The sequence below is a fragment of the Schistocerca serialis genome, chromosome 1, assembly GCF_023864345.2.
Source record: "Schistocerca serialis cubense isolate TAMUIC-IGC-003099 chromosome 1, iqSchSeri2.2, whole genome shotgun sequence".
NCBI lineage: Eukaryota > Metazoa > Arthropoda > Insecta > Orthoptera > Acrididae > Schistocerca > Schistocerca serialis.
In genome coordinates this window covers 768727199-768747165 of record NC_064638.1, presented here as the reverse complement: position 1 = coordinate 768747165, position 19967 = coordinate 768727199, and the positions used below count along the sequence as shown (strand labels likewise).

The 19967-nt window shown below is 38.5% G+C and overlaps 1 protein-coding gene across 2 annotated transcripts in view; it reads right to left on the bottom strand.

Moving 5' to 3' along the window:
• Positions 1–17881, bottom strand: part of LOC126482651 (PC4 and SFRS1-interacting protein-like) — a 43595-nt gene extending 25714 nt beyond the window's left edge. The window contains exons 1-2 of one of the 2 annotated variants that reach the window (XM_050106552.1): positions 17616–17881; positions 15809–15882 (exon numbers count right to left, since the gene is read on the bottom strand). The gene's annotated coding sequence lies outside the window, so the exon portion shown is untranslated. The remainder of the gene's footprint in view (positions 1–15808; positions 15883–17615) is intronic. The other variant, XM_050106551.1, reaches the window with a different exon arrangement.
• Between the last annotated feature and the right edge of the window lie 2086 nt (positions 17882–19967).

The window sequence follows — 19967 nt, the reverse complement described above, 5'->3', positions numbered from 1 at the left end:
TGGAGCATTTAATAGGGGAAGAAAGTTGTAGTTTGATCACCATCGTAGATGACATATAAGGAAGATTGTGTGTGTGTGTGTGTGTGTGTGTGTCCATGTTGAAGATGATGCCAACCATCACAAAGAGTTAGGGCTGATTTTTGCCCATGTCAGAACATACCTGGACCACTAAGATATCATACAGTGAGTGATATATCGCATCTGATAGCAGAACACATGCCATGGTCTTCCATGTGGGGACAAAGTTCTTGTCAGTGCACACAGGCTATCTAACAAATAGCGGAAACAGGCCAGATGTTTCTTTCCCTGTTTGTGGGTCAGTTACATGTGAGAAGGATTTTGCATTGAAATTTCTTAGAAATAGAATCCATCACAACAGGGAAAATCTATAGGCACCATCATGTAGTGGGTGTCAAACCCTACCTGGAGCAGGTAGCTCGTGCTTTTAATACATAGGAAGCTGTGTGCTGTGGCTACCTAGAAAATAAGTAAGTTTTTGTAAGAAAACATTTTAGAACAATTCACGTTTTATTTGTTTCATAATGCCTCTTTCTGTAGATTCCATTTTCAATGCATATTCAGTTAAATCATTATGTGTAGTATTTGTGTTCTCTTGTTGTGATAGTCTTACAGTCCGCTTATGTAGCAATCTTGATAAGGGGACGGGGATGGGGAGAGGGGGGGGGGCGGATAAATGATAGGGTCTTTTGGCAATGTCTTACATGCTACACTGTCTAGCGGATAATTATGGTGATATTTTTATTTAAAGAGGTAAGAGGCATTTGAGATGGCGCACAGGTGCATGCATTTTCCTTTAATGAAGGGTGAGATAGGAAGTACTTTTGGGGTCAGTATCCACATGACATACACCCACACTACAAATATTGCAGCATGCCACAAGTTTCACCCTGCATAATAAGGCAAAAAAAAGTATGTTTCTGTCAAGCTGGATAAGCAGGAGTGGATGAAGTCAACTGGAGCATTTAATAGGGGAAGAAAGTTGTAGTTTGATCACCATCGTAGATGACATATAAGGAAGATTGTGTGTGTGTGTGTGTGTGTGTGTGTGTCCATGTTGAAGATGATGCCAACCATCACAAAGAGTTAGGGCTGATTTTTGCCCATGTCAGAACATACCTGGACCACTAAGATATGTTTTGTGACATCCACACTGCAGTGCACTGGGACTGCCAGCAATTTTTAAGAAAGTTAGGGACCCATTAAGGGATTTGGTGTTTATTCTGTGGCTGTCTGAGCCTGCTGCACAGGCGAAATGATTAAGAGTTCATTAATGCTATCGGCAACAGACATTAGGAACAACACCTGGGAATAAGGTATACTATTAGTTAGATGATGCAACTAAACCTTTTTTTCATTATTTTCTTCCAAGTTATGTTTTAGTAATTCGTTACAGGATGATATGCAGCCCCACATTACTGGAGATACTTTCAGGTAAAAGAAAGACCCCAGCAAAGCCGGGTTGGTGTTCCTCACAACAACATAGTATGATAAGTGAATAGTAAATAATCACGATTGGTCAGCCAATATAGTGCAACAGTCGAGGGGAAAGCCACAAAGCAATGAGCTTGAGAAATATCAAGGGACTAATATTCAATGTTTTTCTGTGCATATTTAGTAGTGACGCACGTGAGCACTGTTGTAAATAGTTTGTTTACTTTAAGATAAGTAGTACACATTGTTATGCATGCTTGCTTCAGGAATGACGCAATTAACTTAGATTTAATGGCATGAACAGAGGGGTGCTATTACTGTGTGCGACTAATTACACAAACCCTGCGTTACACAACAATAAACATGTGCGTGGATGTACAGATGAGTCATTGAGATTAGTTTCTTTTCCACATGTTCTCTTTTTTTATTCCTTTCACTTCTTTGTGTGTGTCCTGTTTAAGTTGTAAAATTTATTTTTCTCATAGTGTTATATTTATAAATTCTCATATTCTCTAAAGTTCACCTTAACTCACAGCATTCTGTAAATAGTTTATGTAAGCTCCATTAATGCCAACACCCAATGGTGGTGCCATAAATTCTGCTTTGCCATCAAATTGATTTTCCTGATAAATTCAATTCTTGTTGAATAGGTCACAGAGATTGTACAGTTTAATTTTTTTTTTTGTTCATTTATCTTTTCTTTGAACTAAACAATATGATAGCAATTATAAAGACCAATTTGTTAATTTTCTTCTTGTGAAGATCATTGGTTGGATGATTTTCAGTAGGATGTATACTATATTTTTGTAAGACATCAATGGCATGATGGTTGTCAGTTTGTGTAAGTGTATAGTCAGAGGAAAGTAGCACGAGTACCGCACTCACAAACAATGGTGGTATCACAACACAAAATGAGGGATCTGTCTTCACAAAAGGAGGACCAACTGGTCTCCAACAATGTGCTGACTGCCCGCTTCCAAAGAGGCATTGCTCTCTTGGTCCTGGCCCACATAGCAGGCTCAGCAGCACATGTCTTCATACGGGGCATTTGGCCATGATGTACATGACCTGCTGTAGGCAGGACATTCGTACAGCCGCTGTTGAATATTCCTGATGTCTCCACAAAAAGTGTAAATGTCACCATCATCACTGAAGTTGCATGCATGCCCTTTCCTCACAGACAGAGAAGCACTTTCCGTGCTACTCATCGTGCACAATGGTGAAGCACGTAACAAAGTTTGATTGTTTGTTCTAGTAAGAGAATTCCTCTTTGATGTCTGGTTTGCCACGAAAGCAACCCAGGTTGTTATTTCCTAGTGAGGTCTTGCAGCAGTAATCACACAGATTGTAGCACAATCATGCACTTGGTTGGCAATTAACCAGCCTAATATCAAACCTGGCATTTCTGTCCCATGTTACACTATTACCAGACTATACAACTGCCCTCATACCTAAGCTGCCACAATCAAATCTGCCAAGAAGATGACAGGCCTTGGTGTTCCAGTTGGTGTTGCCAGATGCTCCTGTCAGATGTCCTCAGCCGCTCGCACAGTCCCACAAATTGTGACTAGAATATTCAATTAAAAGTCAAAATCAAAGAAGTGTGCATATGTAGTGCTAACTCATTCAGATCAATCATGTGTCTATCTTCAAACACAGCCACATAACTTTTAAAGATTAAAATTGGACGTCACTGGAAGGCTTTATAGTTTTTTGTTCCTTTAATAAAACAATTAAAGGAACATATGGTGTTCTATGATCTGTTTTTCAAAGCATTCCTGTGCTAAATGTTGGACCTCACTGCCAGTCTTGATGCTGTATTTTTGTTGCTGCTTATTGCCTCACTTTTGTTACACTTAACTGATATTTTAGTACCGATAACGAAGGTATTACTTTGTCTCTTCATACGATTTCATCCACTTCTAAAAATGTGCTCATAAACCCATTTTATGTTCAGTGAAACATGTCACATCAAGTGTACATGTTTGCCATTTGTAAATGTGCTGACTTTCATGTGTCTCACAATTTTTATACGTTATTTAAGTCATTTCATGTTTTGTAATTTCATTTTGTTTTAACATACACACCCATGACTGAGCACACCATTTATTACAGATCATATTTTGTTGTACACAACATGCACATGTACTTAGAGGCACCTTTTCACACTTTGACACAGTTGAGAGTTTGTAAGATTTTGGTATATAAATATTTCAATTTTGTTTTGTGCTCTTCTTTCATTAGAGATTTTTTTTTATGTAAATGCTCATAACTTTGAGTTAATTCATAATCTTTGGGATGAATGTGTGGTAATCTGAAGCAATTTTTATGTTTTGTTTGATCATTTTGATGTAAGAATTTAAAGTTACTGTGTACAGAAATCTTGTAATTTCAGTAAATGGAAATTTCAAGGAGATACAACAGATGCTCTCTCTGTGTTCTTTCCTTTTCTTATTGTGTTTTTAAACTTTCCTAGTTTATTTTCTTTCCTCATTGATTGTCAGTTGATAGAAATTGTTCTTGGAAAGGCCTCACCATGTTTCTTATTGAAACCTCTCCTGGAAACACTTCTGGATCAGAGTACTGTGTGATGTGAGGTGGCAGCCTGTTTCAGGACTTTCTCCTGACATTTTACCCTGGTTTCATACTGAATTTGCATATGAGACTCTCTTGCTCCATTTACTTTCCAATTCAGTTTTATTTGTCGACTTTCTACCTGTACTGGGTATTGTTTACATGAGTGACTACGGGAATGCAGCAATATAAGTAACCCACCCCTCTAACATTTCATTCTTGTAGTAGTTTCTTCCATTAAATACATCTGCTCTTGACCAGGGGAACTCCATTTTCACTGGTACAAAAACAAGATGAACTTTCACACATTCTGGAAGAGCTGCCAGCATTTTGACTCCCTCATTTTCAAGATACATAAAGTAAAAACACTGAATTAAATAAGCAAATAAAAGAAAACAGCCTGTCCACTATTTGCTGCTTTTCTCAAAAAGTGATATGTGGTTGGATACTCCTAAAAATCATTAGTATTCTCCTCTTGATTCTAATTTTCTAAAACTCAGCTCAAGAATCCTATTGTAACTGAGAATCATACCACTATTTGGGTATTATGAATACTCATTGCTAAAGGTTGAAAACTGAGGATGAGGTACTCTACTTTTCAAGTTAATTTTCCTGTTTTCAAGACATACAACCAGATAAAGACATATTATGTAGACACAGATAATAGATGAGCTAGTTTCTATTTCTATTGTAAACTATAAATGAATGTTAAGTTTTACTTTTTCTCCTTATAAGATGTCGCAAGTACATTGTTTCTATCCATAAAGAAATTCTTGCTTGCTTCAAAGGGGATTTTCTTGTAACCACTTGTGTTTATTTCACAATTGAGTTAATTCATTGGAGCTCACCCGCCTAGAGATGTTTCTTTCTGATTCTTCATTGATTCCACACTCTGTATAACATTCCCAGACTAGGAATGGTGCCATTCAGTAACATAAGTAATGTCCAATGACAACAGTGAGAAACTATCATACAGACCAGATGGGGCAAGTCTCATACACGGAATGTACATGCTTAGTTCCAATAGGCCAAACAACATGGTAACAGGTACATTACTGTCACCGTTTCCCATTTTGTATAAAAAGAATTATTTCAAAGCAATGAAAATTAAACAAATAAAAATTACTTGTTTTTTTAAAGATATTTTTAAAAAATTTTACCACTTCTACGGCTAATTGATACTTAGGTTTTTTACTTGGTTATTAGTAAAAAATAAAAAGCAAATGTGATGACTGAGACCAAACAAATACTGAAAAATGCCAATTATTCAGAACAAAAATACTGATATCAGTTCTACCTGGTTGATTTTTTTCCATCCCTAGCCTCCAGATATATTTCCTGAAGCCAAGTATGTAGCCAGTTGCATGTCTGCAAATTTCCAAACTTTGCTCTTCCCGTGGAAACGCTGCGCAAAACCCAGCAAAATTTTCAGAATTTCTTACAAACAAGTCTAGTTGTGGGAATGGAGCAATACTTGCAACCCTTTTCCAAAAAGACGTGTCTCATTGGCAGATACATTTTAACTTTCTGGTGGAAGCTAAGGAACAGGCTTCCAGATCCCGATTGGAAGACGACCTGCAATCACATCACATCGGCTCAGCCCAGCAATAGTTAGCAGCTGCCACAGTTCGGCGCACCCCGACTTGTTGGCAACCACCTCAATGACCGTCGTGGTGAGAACACATTTGCAACGTCCACTCTGTATTTTGGAAATCGCGATATATTGAAGAAAGAAGACTTCTTTCCTGGTTTCCATTTATTAGTCTTGTTAACTTGATCTATGAGCCTTATGCACTAGTATGCAAGTTTTTCTGCAATCTAATTCTTGCTTCAAAGAGGATTTTTCTTGTAACCACTTGTGTTTATTTCACTATTGAGTTAATTCATTGGAGCTCACCTGCCTAGATATGTTTCTTTCTGATTCTTCCTTTATTCACTGCTCTGGTGTATGCTCTGTTCAAATTCATACCTATTCTTCTGTAATTTTAAAGTTTTGCAATCATGGCTGAAAGCATAATTTGTGTCCATTGTGTCTGGGCATCATCTCAACTGTAATTGCCCAGCATCATGCTGGTGGCGACCCTAGCAACTATTCGTTTTCTTGTCATTTTTCTGTTTTAATTATGTAAATTCATTCTCAAATTGTTTTACAACTTATACATTTATGTGTCATGAAATAAATCAAACAATGGAAAATCCAGGATGGACTGTAACCATATTATGAAAAGGATAGTTGCTACTCACCATATAGCGGAAATGCTGAGTCGCAGATAGGCACAACAAAAAGACTGTTTTACACACACACACACACACACACACACACACACACACACACACACAGTCTGGCTCCAGCTGCCAGAGACAGTGGACCGAAAGCTCTTTTAGCGACAGTCTTTTTGTTGTGCCTATCTGTGGCTCAGCATCTTTGGTGTATGGTCAAGTAGCAACCATCCTTTACATAATATTGTTTATATGCCATGAGTAAGTTTTAGAGACTTGTTTGAACAAACATTAATTTACAGACCAAACTCTGTCATTCAGAAACCATTGAAGTCAATTATTCAATTGAAATGCCAAGGTCCTCTAACCATAAGCAATGGGTGCGGCCCCTGACAAGTTCAGGAACTTATCCAGTAATGTTTTCTGATATGCGTGGCAGTGGAATTTTCAAGTAGGCTATTAACTTCATGGGGGTAGTCTATCATTTTATATGATCTGGGGTGATAGATTCAGTATCAGTCTAATCTGCATACCCACAGAGTACCTGATGAGCAATAGGTCGTGATCACAGTACACCTGGCTTCTGGCAACTTTCTTTTGTTCATACTGAAGATCATGTATTTCTTAACCAAACACCATTTATATAGCTAAGTGCTTGCTTTACTGCATAAGGCCTCAGCTGCAATGCACCTGAAAGTGTCATTGGTGAAGCTGTTCATGGTTTTCTGAGCCTTCAGCGAGATAACAATGTCATGGTGCACCTGCTTCAGCATTTTGTATTATGTTGGTACAGAACTCCATAGTGTTTTTCCATAAGTTTAATAAGCACAACAGATACACATAACAGAGAATTTAGTCATCAATAATATATTCTCCTTCACTATTTACAGCACTTATCCAATGATAGGTTAACTTCTCAATTCTGTGACTGTGGAGGTCATGCGGTTTTGGGGCGAAGCACTCGTCAAATCTTGTCTGAGTGCATTTTCATCAAGGAAGGAAGTTCTTTGAGGGCTGTTTGATAGTGTGTGGAAAAGGTGAAAATTTGAGGGCACAAGTTTAGGTGAATAGTGTGGGTGCAAAATGACCTCCCAACCCAACTCCCGTAAGTGCTTTTGTCAGTAGAGCACAATATGGCATATATTATCATGGAGTAGAATCATTTCACACAGTCTTCCTGATTGTTGTTCTTGGATTGTGTCTGCAAGACATCTCAGTTGCTGACAATAAAATGTCAGCAGTGATGGTTATACCTCATGGAAGCAATTCGTAGTACATCACATCATCGCTATTCCACCAGATGCATAACATTATCTTTTGTGGATGCATGCAGGTCTTTGCACGGGGAATTATTGATTTGTTTGGGCTCAATAATTCCTTTGTTTTCCATATGTTAGCATAAAGATACCATTTCTCATTACCAGTAATGATACAGGATAGGATGGCCAGTGTTGTTCATGAGCAGAGGTGCACATATGGCCACCCGCTGATTTTTGTGATTTTGGTTTAGAGCATGTGGTACTCATACACTCAATTTTTGAACCTTCTCCGATGCACGCATATGTCTCATGATGGTGGAATGATCACAGTTAATCACTTTTGCCACTTCTCGAGTACACTGACGTGGATTATTATGAATTAAAGCGTTTAAATGATCTTCATCAAACATCAAAGGTCTTCCGGAACATGGAGTCACTAATGTCAAAACAATCGTCCTTAAAATGAGAAAACCATTTTCTTGCCATGCTCTGTTCAACAGAATTATTACCATACTTGGCACAAATGTTTCTGGCTGCCTCCTCTGCTGCCACCCCTCTACTGAACCCAAACACAAAAATCTGTCAGAATGTTCTGATTTATCCACTTGGCACTCTATTTTCTAGTGTCCGCAGTTCCAGTCATTATCTCCGAATGACAAAATGACAATATGTAAACTCAAATAGTAACAATGAACTACAAATAAAAAACGACAATCGATAAGTAAACCTGTAGCAACTGGAATACCAACATGTGATAGAAAAATGCTACAAACTTATGCACCAACCTAATTTTTGCCTTTAGGATCACTCACTTCACTGAGTTCATATACACAGTACAGGGTAAGACACTGAATTTGTATCTTGTTCACATATTTTTTTGTCTTAAATCATCAAACAAATGTATTTGATTACTAAAGCATGTAGCATTGGGACATGGTGTTCTTCATAAATGTTCCAAATTAAAAATACAAGTTCATTTGTAATTATGGCATTGCTGACATGTGACAGTGCTTGGCAAAGAGGAACATACGTATGCATATGCTGAGAAAAAATTCCAAGAGACAACTGCAGAGGAGGATACATAATTCACATTTGCTCACAACAGAAGGGCAAATTTTTCGGGCATGTGGGGACGAAGCCAGTGGTGTCCATTCTGTAGGACTGATGAACACCTCTTTTCTCTAGCCCACCAGTGAAGTACTGTCAGGGAGGGATCCTGGGGTGGGAGGAACAGGCATTTGTCTCTGAGGCTATCTTCCTGCTTTCTTTGGCCACAGCATTTCTGATCTTTTTCCTTTCATATTTCCCTTTTTAGGCACCAAATCTATCTTTCCCTCTGTCCATATTCACATAATCTCAAGGCAAGACCCTTCCTTCTTTCCCATTTCCATTTTAAACGTCATTATTGGAACAGCTATGATTACGCATTCACCATTAGAAAGACCACACTCCTCGGATCTTATACGACAAAACAGTTGATTCAATTGCAATAAAATACCCATGTATAGTGCATTGCTTTAAAATTTTTTCCCTTATATTAGCAACATTACACTGATATGAGGAAGAAATGGCTGAACATATGACAAACAGATGGCTGAGAAAGTACTCACAATGTGCTAACATGAACACTGAAATAACATTTATGACATGCTAACATGACTGCTAAAATAATATTTATGACTTGCTAACATGACTGCTGCAATAATACTTAGGAAACACTAACATAATGCAGTAACTGGCTCATTTCATTTAAAATCACCCAAAATAAGGAAATTTTGTTGCCCTCGTGTCACAGATGTTTGTGATAAATTGGTGTATGAAAGTACCGTATTAACTCGAATTTAAGCCGCACTCGAATCTAAGCCGCACCTGAAAAATGAGACTCGAAATCGAGGAAAAAAAATTTCCTGAATCTAAGCCGCACCTGAAATCTGAGACTCGAAATTCAAGGGGAAAGAAAAGTTTTAGGCCGCACTTCCAAATCGAAACAAAGTTGGTCCATTGTAATATGATACACAATTTAGGTTGAATGAATGACGATACAGCTGTAGTAGTTTGGTTCGAGTCGTAAGCTTAGCAGTTAAGCTTTACCAGGTAGCCGTTGTTATGCGTCAGGCGCTCCGTCCGTATTTATACAGGTGCCCTTCCTTTTTCACATGCTTCGTCTGGTTTGAATTGATTGCTTATTTTTCTTTGATCTGACAAGTGCAGTTCTCTTTGTTATAGATGTTTCCGTCACTCAAAGCTGAAAATGCATTACTGTACTGTATCATGCATTGTTTGTCGCATTCTGAAACCGAGGGTTTACGGCCTGTCGCCGCTTGCGGCATGACTTGCTTTTGTGCACGCTACCGCCGCCTTAAAAAAAAAAAAAAAAAAAAAAAATTGAGAGAGAGAGAGAGAGAGAGAGAAAAAAATCGTCTCATTAGCGAAACAATGGCAAGAGACTGCTATTCGTTGCTACTTACACTGCTGCTTTCTTTGATAATGATCAACAAGAACCAAATAATAGACTGCGTATGATAGAAGATGTTCTGAACGAGAATTTAGCGAAAATTTTTTCCGTTTGAAAATCTTTGCAGACGCCTCTTTAGTACATTACATTATGCACAGAAATTAGAGTCATCTTAGATTTAAAAATCTAGTCAATTGCCGTGCTTCATTTCTGACTGTATCACTATTAGGCATAAGAATAATACGAATATAAACATGACATGGTATGTATATTCTTCCGCGTCTGCTGTTGTGTCACTCTAGTTTCGTAGTTTATTAGGCGGACAAGATTTAAATGAGATACCAGCAAACACGAAAGAATACATGGCAAAATGTTTATATTCGTATTATTCTTATGGTGAAGAGAATACTGCATGTGATTCACAATTCATAAAAGTTCCTATTAGCAACCATTTCTTCTCACAGTTAGGAAAAAATTCAGAAAGCAGAGTTGGCCATATTGACAAATATCCCAAACAGTCTTGCCAGTCGGATTTTCGTAGTACATTGAAATGCTGCTACGTTCGAAGAGAAACAATACGGAATTTGTATTTACTTCGTCGGATAATGTATGAAAATGCAGTGGTCGAAACTCGGGGCGGAGAAAAAAAAGCTCGTCTTCCACCTTTTTTTTATTTATTTACTGACGCAGAGGTTTTGGTGCCAGTATTTGTCTTTGTGCCTGTGAAGCATGCCTGCGTAGCGCTACATATATTCGACGACAGAAGTTAGTTGTGGCGGCACCTACCAACATTTTTCAGAACTTCCGCTTACTTTGCACTCGATTCTAAGCCGCAGGCGGTTTTTTGGATTACAAAAACCAGAAAAAAAGTGCGGCTTAGATTCGAGTAAATACGGTACATAGTGAAAGAGGGATAAGATAATTTTTCTAAATTATCTGATCAAAACAAGTCAGGAGACCATTTTGAAATGTGGGTCTTTTTCATAAATTGGCATTGGTAGGAAAAGTTGGTTAAAAGTTTGTAACTACTGTAACTTCTTTGTTTATGAATCAATTTTATTCAGTTTTGTGTTGTTGGGAAGATAAGAGGATTGACTATGATATAAAAGTATTAAAGTGTCGAAATTTTCAGATACAAATATTTACAAATCTGGTGGTGGTGGTTTGTGTTTAACGTCCCGTCGACAACGAGGTCATTAGAGACGGAGCGCAAGTTCGGGTTAGGGAAGGATTGGGAAGGAAATCGGCCGTGCCCTTTCAAAGGAACCATCCCAGCATTTGCCTGAAACGATTTCGGGAAATCACGGAAAACCTAAATCAGGATGGCTGGAGACGGGATTGAACCGTCGTCCTCCCGAATGCGAGTCCAGTTACAAATCTGGAATGAAAGTCTTATCCACTTTTTTATTTTATTTTTTTAGAAGGGAGTGTGTTCTGTTCAGTGAATTAAAACTTAAAGAACATAAAAAAGTATCTTCATTTTGTTTTGTGACTCTTAGCAAGTGTACAGTAAATAATCTCCAATTTGCATAAAATACATTTGTAACATTCTAAAAACTGTTCATTCTTTAAAGCAAGTCATCAATCAAGAATACTGTGTCTGATCCACAAGTATATAAGAGACGTGTGCTTGTGCCAGGAGCAGGCAACATCATTAAAAATGTTTTCATGAAGGATCCAGCAAACTTCAGCATGCTGCGGCCACTAATAATCTGAGAAAGGTCCACTTGGTTTATTGAATTTGACCTTTGTATCTCTGGGTTCTTCAATAGTCTCTGGAATTTTTTACAAGCCACCATTGGTTAAAAAATAAAAATAAAAAAAAGATTGACTCTTCTCCCAGGAATGGTAGAACCAGTGTCATGTGATTTTTGTAACATGTCTGTGGATTTTGTTACCTCCTCTGTCATAACATAAAATGTTTATTTTCCTGAAATTTGAGTTTCGGCAAATGTAAACAGATCTTTTGGACTGAAAATGTGACTGTCATAAGGATTCTGTAAACTCTCTCTTGTTGCTAAATGTTTAACAGTGCCACAAACTACACCACATGCATTTTTGCCCTGACTATTGGCAAAAAGTTTGATATTTCAGTTACCCCATGATCTTGCTCGTGATGGTACAAATTTAAAAAGTTTTTATATTGTGCAGAGCTGCCATCACTGAAGTAATTAACAAGTTGGATGCATGGTAACTGTTCCAGTATACTGGTGAGAGAGGTTTTCCTAGTCTATCCCCAATGTTATTCAATCTGTGTACTGAGCAAGCAGTAAAGGAAACAAAAGAAAAATTTGGAGTAGGATTTAAAATTCACAGAGAAGAAATAAAAACTCTGAGAATGAGATTTTCACTCTGCATGATGTGAAACTTCCTGGCAGATTAAAACTGTGTGCCGGACCGAAACTCGAGCTCAGGACCTTTGCTTTCGTGGGCAAGTGCTCTACCATCTGAGCTACCTAAGCACGACTCACGTCCCATTCGCAGGAGAGCTTCTGTGAAGTTTGGAAAGTAGGAGACGAGGTACTGGTGGAAGTAAAGCTGTGAGGAGGGGGCATGAGTCGTGCTTGGGTAGCTCAGATGGCAGAGCACTTGCCCGCGAAAGGCAAAGGTCCCCAGTTCGAGTCTCAGTCCAGCACACAGTTTTAATCTGAAAGGAAGTTTCAAAAACTTTGAGGTTCGCCGATGACATTGTAATTCTGTCAGAGACAGCAAAGGACCCAGAAGAGCAGTTGAATGGAATGGACAGTGTCTTGGAAGGAGGAAATAAGATGATCATCAACAAAAGCAAAACGAGGATAATGGAATGTAGTCAAATTAAATCAGGTGATGCTGAGGGAATTAGATTAGGAAATGACACATTTAAAGCAGTAGATGAGTTTTGCTATTTGGGGAGAAAAATAACTGATGATGGTTGAAGTAGAGAGGATATAAAATGTAGACTGGCAATGGCAAGGAAAGTGTTTCTAATGAAGAGCAATTTGTTAACATCGAGTATAGATTTAAATATCAGGAAGTCGTTTCTGAAACTATTTGTGCGGAGTGTAGCCATGTATGGAAGTGAAACATGGACAATAAATAGTTCAGACAAGAAGAGAATAGAAGCTTTTGAAATGTGGTGCTACAGAAAACTGCTGATGATTAGATGGGTAGACCACATAACTAATGAGGAGGTATTGAATAGAATTGGGGAGAAGAGAATTTTGTGGCACAACTTGACTAGAAGAAGGGATCGATTGGCCGGACATGTTCTGAGGAATCAGGGGATCACCAATTTAGTATTGGTGGGCAGTGTGGAGGGTAAAAATCGCAGAGGGAGACCAAGAGATGAATACACTAAGCAGATTCAGAAGGATGTGGGTTGCAGTAGGTACTGGGAGATGAAGAAGCTTGCACAGGATAGAGTAGCACGGAGAGCTGCATCAAACCAATCTCTGGACTGAAGACCACAACAACAACAACAATAGAATGTGGTTGTATCATGCTACAAACAATCACTTACATGACACAGCAATCCCCTGTTTTAAAGAACACAGCAAAATGATGAAGGGTGACATGAATGTTCTGTAAGTGAAATTCTTGTATTGCATGTATAGTTTTGTGCAAAATGTATTATAATGTTGCATGAAGTATCAGAGAGTGTTCCTTGGTAAATTTTAAGTAGTGCCTCTGAGATTTTAATATGTGATGGTGTTGTGTCAAGGTTTGAAGCTTTTGCATGAGATACTCAATAAATTCACTGAATGTCTTCATTAATGTGTCCAACATAGCTCAACCTACTGGGATCCATTGCTTGAAGATAAATTTGAGAATCTTGTAAGGATTCCAGCTCTAGTAAAAAGTTATAGAGTTCATATTCTTAAGGACCCGGAGTACAGTGATGCAGCATGCACTCCTCGTTTTTCAGATTACAAAAAGGATTTTTCTGAAAGTTCAGTGTATGGTCCTTTTACATGAGCAGCACACATCATCACCTTTACATTTTGGTGATAAATACACATACATGTATTATGCATTCCATGACTGTTCACAGTAAGACATCCTTTTGGGAAAATAAATGGAGGGAACTAAAAAGTCTTTGCCCTAAGCCTCCCCTCCCCCCCCCAAAAAAAGACTGTCTTGGAGTGAAGAGACTAATCAGATAGGGGAGAGGGGTGGGGGCAAAGAGTCCAAAACCCAAATTCAGGAGGCTCTACCTGGACACAGGTGCTCTTATCTTTGTCTGTGAGGAGATGGTAACTGTGGAATAGCTTAAGGAGATGGTGCCCAAGATATCTCTGCGGGAGGTGGTGAAGCTGCTGGTCAAGACAGTGGACAATCTGTTCAAGGCTACAAAGGCATCAATTTTTGTACCGAAAATTCTCAAGGATTCTCCTCCAAAGACTTTGTTTGAGAAAATAAGAGCACAGAACCTTAAATCCTTGACAGAGGATTGGAGGGTAATCAACCAAAAGGTTGTACCGGACAGCCAAACTCTTGTGATGGAAGTCAGTGAAAAATCCTTGGCAGCAATGTGAGAACAAGACATGAAATTGTACTTAGGGTTCTCACAGGTTGGTTGCTGCCAGGCTAATCAAAGACATCAGAAGTGACCATGACAGCAAGTTGGAGGCTGCAAGTGTTACAGGGTAAAACTGCAACACAGTAATGGGGCAACGGCCACCCTGAGTCATCTTCTGGGAAGACATAAAGTGGATGTGGCACTGATCCAGGAACCCCATCTATTATGGGGGGGGGGGGGGGGGCAGTTCAAGCTTCAACACGTATTTATGTTAAGAATGTAATTTCATTCATGCCAATCGCGGACTTCTGTTTCAGGGACTTAAGTGACCATAAGCATCAAATAATGTGAGGAAGAAAGCATGAGCGAAATTGTATTAGCCTTAGCTTACCTTCCTTATGGTGACTGTACTACTCCTCTCCAGGAAGTGAGGAGACTGGTAAATAGAGCAGTTGGTCACAGCAGAATGAACAACTGCTGGTTAGTTGTGATGACAACGCCCACAGTCTAGTGCAGGGAAGCAGCAACAACAATGGCAGAGATAAGGACCTACTCAAATTTGTACTAGAAAATAGTCTGGAAAGCTTGAATTACAGTAAGGAACCTACCTCCAGGAATATAAGAAGGGAAGAAGTAATTTAGACCCACAATGATGGGTAGTTACATCAAACAATAGTCTGTGGCAATGGAGCCATCCTTATCTGACCATGGGTATATTAAGTTTGAGGTTGAACAGGCCAAGGCCTAAAAGAATCCAAGGAAAACAGACACACACTCATAGAGGAAAGACATAACTCACGCTTACCTGAAGTCAGAACTTCAACAAGGAACCCGGTAGATTTTGAGGAAATGGCTCATGTAGTGACAGCTGCCGTTATGACCTCATACTTAGAAAACTGCCCAATCATTGACAAGTGCACAAACACGAATCCGGAAGTGCAAAGTAAGTGAGTAAGAAGCCTGTTTAACCTTGCACGGGAAAAAGGACATAGGCTAAAATATCAGGAGGCCCTTGTGAAACAAAAACTTGCAATAAAGCAAGCAAAGCTATTTTGCTGGAAAAGCTATTTTGCTGGAATGCATTCTATGAGGAAGTGGAAGGTACAGCTGCTTGTGCTAAAGTTCATAAGATCCTCACTAGAACAGCAACTAATCCAGGAAGTATGTTAATGAAGGAGGATGGTGAGAATACAAGGACAGCGAGTGAGATGCTGGATGTGCTCCTCAAAACTCACTTCCCTCAGTGCACTCTGTCAGATAAAACGGAGCACGAGTCTGTCCCAGAGAGACACTTGTTTACAAGTAACCACAGGGAAAATTGGGAATCTGCCATAGAATGCGCTGACTTACAAAAAATCCAGAGGGTGGTGGGAATGTTTCAACTGCTCAAGTTGCCAGGCCCAGATGGTATCTTTACAGTTCCACTGCAACAAGCAAAGGAGGATTTAATCAGACTCCTATATAGACAGGGGCATTACAAAAACTGATTAGTGTGCATGGTAGGAAGAAGAGGCCAGCTAAGATTCCTCTACAAGTAAGCTGACACTAACATCAACCAGGGAAATCAAGTGATACAGCACTTCACCCACTCACCAGGCGGAAAAAGCTCTATACTTTCAGGAAATAGCTTTCTGCATCTTCCTGGATATTGGGGTGGGGGGGGGGGGCTTTTAGCAAGATGACCTTTGAAACCATGATTAGGGCTGCAGAAGAGCATGGCAGTGAGACCACCATACGCAGATGGACTAATACCATTCTAAGCAGAAAAAAGGTGGCAGCAACCATGCTGAATGAGAAAACGGTGATCAATACAACCAGGAGGTGTCCAGAAGGAGGGGTGTTGTCTATTTGAACCTGCTTACTGTAGTCAGTCGTTGGTCTCTCTCTACAACTGTTATTCCCCTACATCCAAAATTGAATATTCCATGAGATCCAAGAATGTCCCCCATTGACCTGTCTCTTCATTTAATCATTTTGAACCATATAACATCTTTTATTGTAAAATAAAAGTACACTCTGAGAACTCTTAAAGTGACAACGCAGTCATCTCTATAGCATCAATAACCCTTAAGTTACACTTAAATTTTTCTTAAAAACTATGGGACACTGAACATTACTTTTCATATTTTGAAACACACAATCAAAACACTGGCTTGGTCAAAAGCTGTAAGAAATTGCAGTATTTGGTAAGCGCTAGGTATTATCAATATTAATCATCAAAGAAATCTGGGATGTCAAGGTCCAATATGTGACCAAAACTGGCTGATATGATATAGAAATAGTAATTTAGAAAAAATACCAATCAGGAGTGATAAAGCATGTGGGTCTGTATAAAGAGTTTTATAAACAAATAAGAAAAGTTATCATATCCACAAAGAAACTTAAAAAAAAAAAAAAATATTTTAAGGACCTAAAATACTAACATTATTTGCATTACAGATGTATGAAATGCATCTCTTTCTTATGGTAAAGTGGGCAACTTTACTACTCAGGCTTCCATGTATACAACGACAGATCAAAAGATAATTATAATACCATTATTAATGAATAAAATAAGCAAAAGAGTCACGGTAAATAAGTGAACATATTTCACGACCAACTCCAATCTAGCATAAAAAGTTATCTCTTTTTGCTACTTTGGTGGCAATGAATATTTCATAGTGATAAGTAATTTGTGAGTAATGTAAAGCACGAACATCTATGACGTTCAAAATACTTTAATGTCTCAAAATACAGCATGGACATTTCTATTCTGCAGAAGAATTTCTATTACTATAATGGGCAAGTGGCAGTGGACAGGAATTAGTAACTCACGCCTGTAAAATGACTCGTTCCACATCATTACGATTTAGCGTGAAAATGATAAGCAGAACAAGAAATTAACTAACTAAATATACTTTGACACATATGTTTAATAATGTTGCACTCATGAATTATATATGACATGTTTGACTCATCCACGGACAGTGGAAAGCACAAAAAATTAATAACCGCTGGATGATATTTCTGACTCACTTTATCTATAAAACTGAAAGTACGAGTTGAAAATTACAGTAATTTATGAGCGAAATTATCGGTTCAATAATTATGTTGTATATAACAAACGTAACATAAAAATACAAGTTGGATACAAACCATTAAACACTCTGATACTTACACGGCTTTAAAAGTCAATATTTATATATCACTTCGTACTTCATATTTGAAATCTGAGTCATATACGTGGTGGACAATTTCAAAAACGCATAACTACTTTCTCAGGCATTGCAAATCAATGTATTGACAGAGATTTTTCACACTTCTAATAAAGTCATTATAAAATTTCACTAAATTTGACACCGATCTCACATGACTAAAGAACGTCTGTTTACACAATTGGTGGCCAATTATATGTTTACAAACAAACAACCACGGACAGGTTCTCAGCACGACAAGTTGAAGATATTCATTCTCTTACTTGACTACGATTTGTACTACTCGAGATACTGTCAAATCGATTGTGCTCGATTCCAACCTGACACGACAAAACGGGACTAGAAAACATTCCACAATACATTTAAAATGATGCATTCACATAAGCCGACAACGGAAAGAAATGAGACAGGATGGAATGAAACTTCATTGTTATTTATTCGAAATTAAATGGCTGCTCTAGAAATATACTACAACCCCCAACTTGTCGCTCACCTAGGAATCGCGAAGATAAGATCATAAGATTAGAATAATTACTGCACGCGCAGAGGCATTCAAACAATCATTCTTCCTGCTCTCCATAACTGAATGGTATAGGAAGAACCTCTAATAATTGGTACAGTGGAACGTACCCTCAGCCATTCACCTCACCGAGCGAGGTGGCGCAGTGGTTAGCACACTGGACTCGCATTCGGGACGACGACGGTTCAATCCCGTCTCCGGCCATCCTGATTTAGGTTTTCCGTGATTTCCCTAAATCGCTTCAGGCAAATGCCGGGATGGTTTCTTTGAAAGGGCACGGCCGATTTCCTTCCCCATCCTTCCCTCACCCGAGCTTGCGCTCCGTCTCTAATGACCTCGTTGTCGACGGGACGTTAAACACTAATATCCTCCTCCTCCATTCACCTCACTATGGTTTGCAGAGTATAAATGTAGAAAATGGTATTTAGTGTTTTATTTATTTATTTATTCGTGTCTCTTTGATCCAGTAAACAAGATAACGAGTCGTAATTATATATGAGGACAGTACACTTACTTACAGATGGTAATAGATACAAATTATAATATTGTATAGGAACAAAACATGCTAATAATTACAAGCTTACGCAATTCAAAAAATGAACAGAGGTCTAAAACAATCAAATAATAAATTACAATTATTCCAAATTACAAGTTACAAATTTGATAAAACTGAGAGAAAATTTCCGTGCTAATGCAACACCACCTAAATCACAAGGCTTTACAACTCTCTGCCAGCAGGTAAGTGACGTCATCAACTTCAGGTATAAGGCCAGTGTCACCTACCCGTATCAGCGCAACCTAGATGGCTGTAGAAATGTTATGTGGAGCCATGTAAATAACTGTTTCGGAGCTGTAGTGTTAGTGAGTTGAATTCCGTCGTGGAATCGTTTGCTTTTCTGTGCTTTTAAGTGTATACTGCCTATAGCAGTTCAGAAGAGATCATCACCATGGTGAATAAGTATTGTGTTCCTGGTTGTGACGGTAATTACGATGAGAAGAAGAATGTTTACATTTTTAAATTTCCAGCCGATGAGAATATGCGAAGGAAATGGTTATCTGCGATCAAAAGAGAGAACTTCGTTAATCAAGCATTCTGTGGTGAGTACCTTTCATTTTAAGCCGTACTTATGGACGAAAGTATATGACAGTTGAAGTTTGAGTATCAGTAAAAGTTTCAGCGACATGCGTGCAGTATATTATTTTTCACTTCGCAGGTCTGCCATTTGCACTTCTGCGAAGGCGATATATTGTGGGAAACACAAGCAGTAGACTGGAAAACTGGGGCTACGTTAACCGCACCACTAAGCGAACCACAACTCCGAGAAAATGTAGTCCCAAGCAAATTTCCTAACTGCCCTTCTTGTATTTCGAAAGTGATGCCAAACACTAGAGAATCTCCTTCTGAAAAACAGGAGCAAAGGGAAGCTTCTTCACTGAGAGCATCCACAGAGGACAGTATTAAATCTCTATAAGAAGATAATAAGAAGTTTTCCTTCAATTCATTTCAAGAACTGGTAAAGAACCTCGAATCTGTTACTTGTAGCGAAAAGTGCTCAAAAGCAGTGAATGGTTTATATATACTGTTTTTTATGTAGACACTGAAATAACACCATATCATATTTTGTACATAATTATTAATCAGGAACTCAGTGTAAGCATTTATGTTAAGGGCTGTGAAATTACTTCCAAGAAAGTTCCAAAAACTGTGAGTAAAATCCGTGATCTAGACAATGTTATAATATTTGTTGAAAGTTTAGTGTGAGAAAAAGGAAGAAAAACATCTTCAAGACATCAT